General features: G+C 43.5%; 1 long non-coding RNA gene across 1 annotated transcript; it reads left to right on the plus strand.

Moving 5' to 3' along the window:
• The first annotated feature begins 851 nt into the window (after positions 1–851).
• LOC146440874 (uncharacterized) lies at positions 852–7,313 on the plus strand. Its single transcript, XR_014849703.1, has 4 exons — positions 852–1,031; positions 1,288–1,424; positions 4,937–5,029; positions 5,624–7,313. It is a non-coding gene; the product is annotated as an uncharacterized LOC146440874 (long non-coding RNA).
• The last annotated feature ends 1,043 nt before the right edge of the window (positions 7,314–8,356 follow it).

The following is an 8,356-nucleotide window of genomic DNA, read 5'->3' on the forward strand; positions in this document are numbered from 1 at the left end:
TTTAAAGTCTTGAACTGTATCATGACCTCCACAAATGGGGAAATGTTATTTAGTTGTGGTGCTGTAAGACAACTACTGTGAACAATCAGAGTGTTGTCGTGCTAGAAATTGTTCAGCACACATCAGTGTAAGTGCTGTACGGATTTTCCCCCGGTAAGTCCTTTATTTCGAACACTGTTGGTCCATCCAGGGCGGACAGTCCGAGCGGCAGGAGCGCGGAGAGGCGCGGCACAGCGCGGAGCTGCAGAGCCGCCGAGGCGCCACCGGGGGGCGCTCTGACCCGCGGCCAGCCCGCGCTGCCCTCCCGAGCAGCGAAACCCCAAATTCCCCGTGCCGGGGCAGGGCAGCGTCCTGCAAACACCGGGAATGTCCTCCCGTGCGCTTTGCAGTGCTGAATGGCACCGCGGCGCTGGGCGGTGCTGCCGTGCCCGGGCACGGGATGGAGCCTTTCACTCTGCCAGTCATTCCCTGTTCCCAGCCCGGCTGCAGCCACCCGGCACTGCCCCCATGTCACTGTCCCCATGTCACTGTCCCCATGTCACTGTCCCCATCATTCACTTTTGCCCCTCGAGCGTTCCCCTCTCTCCTGCGCGCCCTGCCGCTGTGTGCAGCCTTGTGCAGCCAGGCTGCCCGGAGTCAGATACCAGCATCACAGCATTTCTCGTGTTCCAGTGAAACCAATGGAGCTAAGGTCAACGGCTGAGGTTAAGCAAGTAGCTAGTTGCTATCCAGGACTGGGACGCTGCCCTCTTCCTCTTCCTCTTCCTCTTCCTCTTCCTCTTCCTCTTCCTCTTCCTCTTCCCCTTCCCCTTCCCCTTCCCCTTCCCCTTCCCCTTCCCCTTCCCCTTCCCCTTCCCCTTCCCCTTCCCCGTGAGGCCGAGGGGAAATGCTCTGAGCAGAATTTTTCATTGTGAGGATGTTGAATTCTGTGGCAGAGGCACTGGTGTCAGTCCCTAGGCCAGTGCTGAGTGCAAGTGGGTGCAAGAAACTAATGGATCTGTGTGAGAAAGAAAAACGAGAGGAGATGCAAGGTGAGGAGAGGAGAAGAAAGGGAAATACAAAAAGAAAAGGAGGGAAGGGAAGGGAAGGGAAGGGAAGGGAAGGGAAGGGAAGGGAAGGGAAGGGAAGGGAAGGGAAGGGAAGGGAAGGGAAGCGAAGGGAAGGGAAGGGAAGGGAAGGGAAGGGAAGGGAAGGGAAGGGAAGGGAAGGGAAGGGAAGGGAAGGGAAGGGAAGGGAAGGGAAGGGAAGGGAAGTGGCTGTTTCAAGATTCTGCAAATATCTTCCAAGCGCCTAGTCAGAGGAAGCCAGAAGGACCACAAAAGTCTGTTGCTCCCTTCTGCACCCCTCAGGGGAGGGAACAGACCTGCAAAGAGGTGTAAGGAGTAATAGTCCTATAGGATTTTTGGAGAAGTCTTTGCCATAAGGTAACTCTCCAGCAATGAAAACAGGAGACTAAATGCAACATATACATGCAAAGATAATTCCAGCATTTAGTTTTCATTTTCCTTTTCAGGTAAACACAAGGAAATTCTGATATTCACTTGCAGAAATCATTGCTCCCCTGGGAGTTGTGTACCTGCAGTGTAGCTGAGACATTTCATGATCTTCTGTAATTGAACCTGAGGCACCCCGTGGTGGCTAAGTGCTGTTGAATAATCTGGGGGTGTCGTGTCAGCTTTTTAAAGGCAGGAGAGCATTCTTTCAGGCTGGGATGAAAGTCGTTATGCCACAGCCACTGATGCACAAGAGACTTGCTAGACCTCACAACAGCCACAAGTGGGGGAAAAGCTTCACAGAGTGAGCAGGGAGGAGGCTGGGCACAGCAAGCACACCCATCCTTTTAGAGAAGGGAAGGTTGGAGAGCTGGGGGGGGGAGTATCTGTCACTGTTCTGCTATTTTAGCACTCTGCATCCAGCAGCCAAGCTGTTCAGAAGCAATCAGGACAGGGGTTTGATGGCCTAAACTGCTGCTTATGTAGAAAGTGGATTTCATCTGTGCCTCCCAGCTGCCAAGCTGGGGGAGATGCTCTGAGAGAGGGACATGCACACAGTCATCACAGAATATTTGGCCCTCCAGGCTTCTGCTTTCCTTGCTGAAGCCATGGCAGCACTGTTCTTTGCACTTCCCATAATACAGACAGCCCTCCCCAGGAAGGGGAACCACCCCAAGAAGTGCCCTGGCTTCTCAGTTTAGCCACCTTTTGAACCATGACCATTGCTGATGGTCCTTTCCTCTGGCTTCTTCCAAAACATATATATATATATATATAGTTATTTTTAAGGTTGGGTTTGTTTTGGTTTTTTTTTTTTTTTAATAAATATGATTTCGTGGTCTTTGTCATGTCATTGGATAAATCTCAGTGAGTCAAAGCAAAGCTGGGCTGATGCAGCTGCCCTTGGTGGAAAGTCATCACTGGGATTTGCAGAAATTTGCACCATAAAGACTTGGTTTTGGCTGGACCATCAGGGGCTTTCTGCCCAGGAAAAACAACAGATTGGCACTTGGTATCTCCCTGGTATGACTTTGCACAGTTAACAGGAATCAGAAGACATTACCATGCTGGAGCTCAGAGGCCCAGAGCTGCCTGACCAGCTCTTGCCAGGATTCCAGTTTGCCCAGCAGCTTTGGGAGAACTGGCAAGAAACTCCTCAGCTTCTGACTGGGACATCTTGAGCCTGAGGATTTATATCACCCTTTGAAATGCTTGAGTCACAGCAAACATTATTTCTATTATGACAAATTTTTGAATAGAGATTGAAATGATAATTTTTCTCCTTGCTGTAGGAGTACACATTTTCCTTTGTCTCCTAGTCTAGAGGCTTAGGGTTGCCTGGTTACTCTGACTCAGAAACTCTGTGAGGTGTCTCTTGGTGAAGGAGCAGATACAATTTGGCAATTAGAGAAGCTTGATTTGTCATCTAAATGTAGAAATCCTTAGGAAAAAATAACCATTTGAAGAGCAATTGTACAGAATCCATGAGTGAGAAAAATCTCAGTACATTGGTATTGAACATTGCTTATTTGCTTATTGTAGAGGCATGAAGGTCATTAATAATATATGCAATAATTAGGATTTTTTCTCAGTGTTCAATTAATAGAATCCTGTTCATAGCATATATGAATTGCAAATGTGATCAGAAAGGCATTTTTGTTGAAGAATTCCCCCATGGACTAGTGCTATAAAAAGACTCCATTCAGCAAGCAATCTGTTCATCTCAGGCTGAAGTTAAAGGTACATGATATATTCAGGTGAGAACCTCAGTGCAGCCAGCACAGCAAGCTAAAACATGTCTGATCTGCATTAGTGTGCATGTGGCCACATACACATTTATATATAGTACATGTGTGCCTAGAAATGTGTGCAAATGTTCTAACAATGATACATTAGTGCTGATTTGGAAATCTGTGATTGTAGGAATTATTTTATTCTGTGAAGTATTTCCTTTAGAACTGAAGCCATGTTGTTTCAACAGGTGCTTCATAGATGGCCTTTAGTTGTTTGCATTTTGATGGACATCAGAAAATGCTTCAAGGACAAGAAGGGTCATTTAATGGTCGGGAAGGTGAGGAATGTTTGATGAAAAAGTGAAATCTGTGGACCAACAGTTTTGCTATCCAGGGAGCAGAAAGGCTCAGTGAGCATAAGCTCTAAAAGGTCAGGATTTGATTTAATGAACTTCACTTTAAAGACAAGCAGCCTTTTTCATACAGGATATCCCCTCAGGCTTGCTTTATTCAGATAGCAAAAAGTGCAGAACAAATAGAATGTTTAAAAAAGTCCTGGTTTGTATATCTTACCATGTTTTTTATCAAGTGTCACCACCATACACGTATGATTAAATTTTGGACACCTGATGCTGTATTTAGTAGGGGTAGGGCATCATCTGATTCCTTCACAGCCTTATGTGATGTTCAGTACTGTATCTTACATCACCAAGATCTGAATCATTGTCTGCAACTTCTGCACCACGTCTGCTCACAGACTCACTTTGGACATGGCCCAGCTGCAGTGGGCTCAAACACCTCCCTGCTGTCGGGATCTCCCACTGCTCAGTTTGCTTTTTTCAGCTCTTAAAATGCAATGGCTGGAATGGGGAAACAGAAAGCGACAGGTGTTTGTCCTTATTAATAAAAAATAGGGGCAACTTGGGGAAAATGCACATCACCCAGGATTATTTTCAGAGGTATATAACTTGCTGTAACAATCATTTTAAGTGTGAAACTGTTAGGTAGTCATGATATCATGAAGTCCTTGCCAGAACTTTGACAAACAAGAATTGTGGCTCTCTTGCATAAGTTTGTTGGGGTTTTTGTGGTGGTTTTGTGTCCATCTGTTTTTTTACCAGAATCAATTGCTGTTAATGAAACAATCAGAATACATATATTTTCAGCCAGGCACGAGGTAAGCCTCCAATATTCTCTACAGGAATGATATGTAATCTGCTTACCAAGTACTGTGGGAAAAGTCCAGTAAAATGAGATAATTTGAAGATAACTCTGCCCTCCAAAAATATTTACCATTAAAATATGAGAAATAGAGAAGCATTTGGGAAGCCTAACTGCAGGAAAATTTTGTGAGCAATGAGGTGGGACATGCCATGCAGAGTAGTGGTTGGCAGGAACAATTAGAGTTTATGTTAACCTGAATTAGTACTGCCAGCTAAAAATGAGGTTTGCAGCTCAGGTGGTCAGGGGTGACCTGACCTGAGGTGGGGCAGGGGTGGCCCATGGTAGCTCCTCTCCTTCACTCCCTGAGGGACTCTCCAAGCTCCACAACCTCCCAGGACAGGCAGAACCCCAAGCTTGGCAGTGGCTTTCCTACTGCTCAGCATGCAGTGCCAGCAGGGAAGGGAACAGGGAAAATTGGATTAGGAAGAATCATAGAATGGAAAAGGAAATGGCATAACAGATTGCACTGGGAGTTTGTTGTTGCAGGTCACAAATCATCAATCTGTGATAAGAAGGAATTAAAATCTGGTCACTAGAGCAAAGCAGGATTTAACAAGAGGAGAGCAGGACACAGTCATTGTGAGTGAGGGTTATCTCCTGACTTGCTGCTCATTCTAGAGTGACCTATGAAAGCAATGATGACCTTTTTGTGTCCTCCCTCTAGGATTCTCCACTTGGTTCCTTTCTGAGCCAGTCACTGGGTCAGAGGTGTATTTGTGTTTCTATATTAAGGTTCACTGATGTTTAACATTATTATTCCAACCACTATTATAGTTTTGACTGGTATAGCTTATGTTCTGTTTTCTGAAGATAATATCCATGTTAACTCTTGGAATCACGAAATACAAGGAAGTTAATCAACCTATTTTGTATGTTTTCACTGACCTCATGTGCAATATCATTTGTCTATATAGATAGTTTATCTAGGAGGACTTAAAAGAGAAAACTGTAAATCAGAGATACATTATTGTTTTATTCCTGTCTGTATAAACTACCTGTTTATTAAGAATTATATTTGTCTTGAGTGAGAAAATGGTCTCACATCTTTTGCCAGTCATGTTTTAATTTACAGAAGGTGCCATAGTAAAGGGATAAGTTGCATTTCCAGGTTGTCTTTCTCCAGCAAATGACCCAAACATGGTATTCATAAGATTTTGGTGCTCCCTACTGCAGGGGAGGAAGGAAGCAATAATACCCAAGGGGAAAGCCCAGGGATAAGAAGGATCTGGTTTTACCCCAAATTTCTCACAGCATCAAATGCTTCTTTGTAACGTGGCAATGACCATGGTACTGCAGGAAGATTCATTTAACCAAACCACCTGAAATATACACAAACTTGATACAGAAAAACTTTCAGATTCAAATTTGGATGTAAAAAAATTACAGAGAAATAAAGAAAACACAGTGGAGAGGAGGCTGACTTGCCAAGCCCTGAGGGACTGACGGTCTCCTATCAGAAGTAAATACATTTACCTCAGTGTTGGCCTAAGCTGCAGCCCTTGGAACAATTAGGTGGCAAGCTGCTCTTTCCTGCATTTCTGATTTAATTTTAACACAAGAAAAGGGATTTTATGATTTCTCCTTCTTGCCTAATGAATAATCAAAGTTTTCCACATCTTTGGATGGAAACATGCTGGGACTAATTTTTTTTCCTCGTTTATGCCCACTATTAATGCATTCACATATGAATGCATTTGCAGCCTCAGAGGGGAGTAACATTAGTTGGGGCTCAGTGAAAGAATAAATAAATTAATGAGAGACAGTTGTAAATACAGATCCACATACATAGCTGTGAGGTTCTGGCCTCATAATTGGAGATCCTTTTACAGATTTATCCACAGCCTGGTACACTTCTGGCTTCCTGCTGTGAATTATTTTACTCTTTTTTAAAAGTCATTTTGTTACCTATCTGATGCATAATATTAATGATGTTCTCAGCAAATGAGGAGAATTATAAGCACCAGTGATGACGGAGAAATAATCAAGGATCAGGAAGTTTCTAATGGGAAAATGGAGCCTCCCACAGAGAATTCTGCTTAAAATATCATCTTTTACTAATTGATACAGTCACTGGTGTTTGAGACGTTGTTGTTTTGCACCTGATTTAAATAGAGTTCAATGAATACTTAAATCAGACTCGGAATCTGAAGTGTTTATTGTGGTTTTTTCTGAAAGAATATTGTAAAAATAATATTTTAGTGATGCTGAAAACTCAGCAGCTAACATCAGTGATGCCCCAGCTGTGTGGGAAGGGGCAGGAACAGTGCAGTTTCATATTTTTAGATAGCCTAACTACTCACTCAGGTATATCCACCTCTTCATGAAGAAAAGATTTTGATGATTGCCTGAATTGTTACTTCCCAGAGATTAGTGCTACTGGAAAAGGAGGAGGAGATGAGGAGATTTAACTCACCTGTGCAGTGAAGGGGTTCTTATGAAACCTGCAGTGGGGAGGGCAGGGATTTGTGAGAAGATTTCTGAAATGTAGCAAAGTCCAGGCTGTTTCCCATGCTCCTCTGAAGGATTAAATGCACATTGCAGTGGATTTTCTCGTGTGTGAAGCTGTGAATGCAGAGTGACAATATTCACACAGGACCCCTGGGACCCTGGAATCCATTCCTGACAAAAAGTAGGCTGCATGTATGTGTTGCTGCATGTAGGAGTTAGCTGCTTCTCTGCCGTGGAAGTATCCTCCTCAAAGTTATTTTTGTATAGCCACTCTTTCCCTCAGTATGTGCAGAGCCCAAAGTTTTAATTGCCTCTGATGTTTGAGTCTTTGGAATTTATGATTTTAGGATCCTCTTTGCAGCTATTTATTTCATACAAATTCGTGTAAGCTAAAGCTGATCTTTCCCAATTAATAAAGTCCCTTCATTTAAGTAATGAAACTAAAGATACACATTCCTATCAAGGAACTATTTATTTCAAATGTCTTCCTGAATTATTACTTAAGGGTGTAGGAGGAGGAGGAGAGGGAAGGAATGCATTTCTCTCTGATTCAACCACAAAGGTGCAAAACATAAGTGAAGCCACCCCTCCAGCTCCCTTCTAGCAAACAGTGGTTCTTGGACACAGCATAAGATCACTTTTTCATCTTATTGTTGACTTTCTCAGCATTGCTGACTTCCTCAGCATTAACTTTGAGGAAGAGAAGTAATGCCACACAGCGATCTGGCTTAGTGGGATATGGCAGCAATAGCTACAGGAAGCTTTTATATGCCTTTCTGAAAGCAGCATATCAAAGGGTAAAAGCTAAGCTCCAGAGGGTGCTTATTGTGCCAGGACAACAGCACAGACACCCTCACTGGAGATGCTTAAGGTTTATTTTTCATGAAGCCTTTCATACTGCTGCCAGAAAATGCCATCCCATTGAATGTTTTGATTACAATGCACTGATGTACCTTTCTTCAGGAGGAGCCTCTTGAATTCATAATGTACAGGTGGTCAAACAGGAGAGGATAATTCCCCATGATGTTGCCATGATTTCCAAGCTGCAGTCACTCTTCCCAGACTTTTTAAATTAAGCTTGAAAAAAAGCTCTCATAAGCAAATAATGACACTTTCCACAGAACAGTGTTTTTATTTCTGCACCTCTTCTTAGTCCTTCCCTAATGGCAACACATTGTGTGTCGAAGTGCAGATATCTCTGAGAAGCTCTGTCAGGAAGAAGGAAGCTGAATTGCTGTTGCTAGAGGGGCAGAGCTGGAGTTTCCAAGGTATTTTAGCTATGCACTGCTTTACTTCCAAAGGTGCTCAAGCTTTAGATTTTAAAAAGAGGCTGAATTCTTAAGTTGCTACAGGTTTTTCTTGTAACTCAAACATTTTAGCTCTCTTCAGGCTGCTGCCATATATGATGAACTTTAACTGTGTTCAGTACAACATAAAAACACAGTATATTGCCAGCAT

This window comes from Lichenostomus cassidix, chromosome 2 (genome assembly GCF_008360975.1).
Source record: "Lichenostomus cassidix isolate B80296 chromosome 2, HeHo_3.0, whole genome shotgun sequence".
NCBI lineage: Eukaryota > Metazoa > Chordata > Aves > Passeriformes > Meliphagidae > Lichenostomus > Lichenostomus cassidix.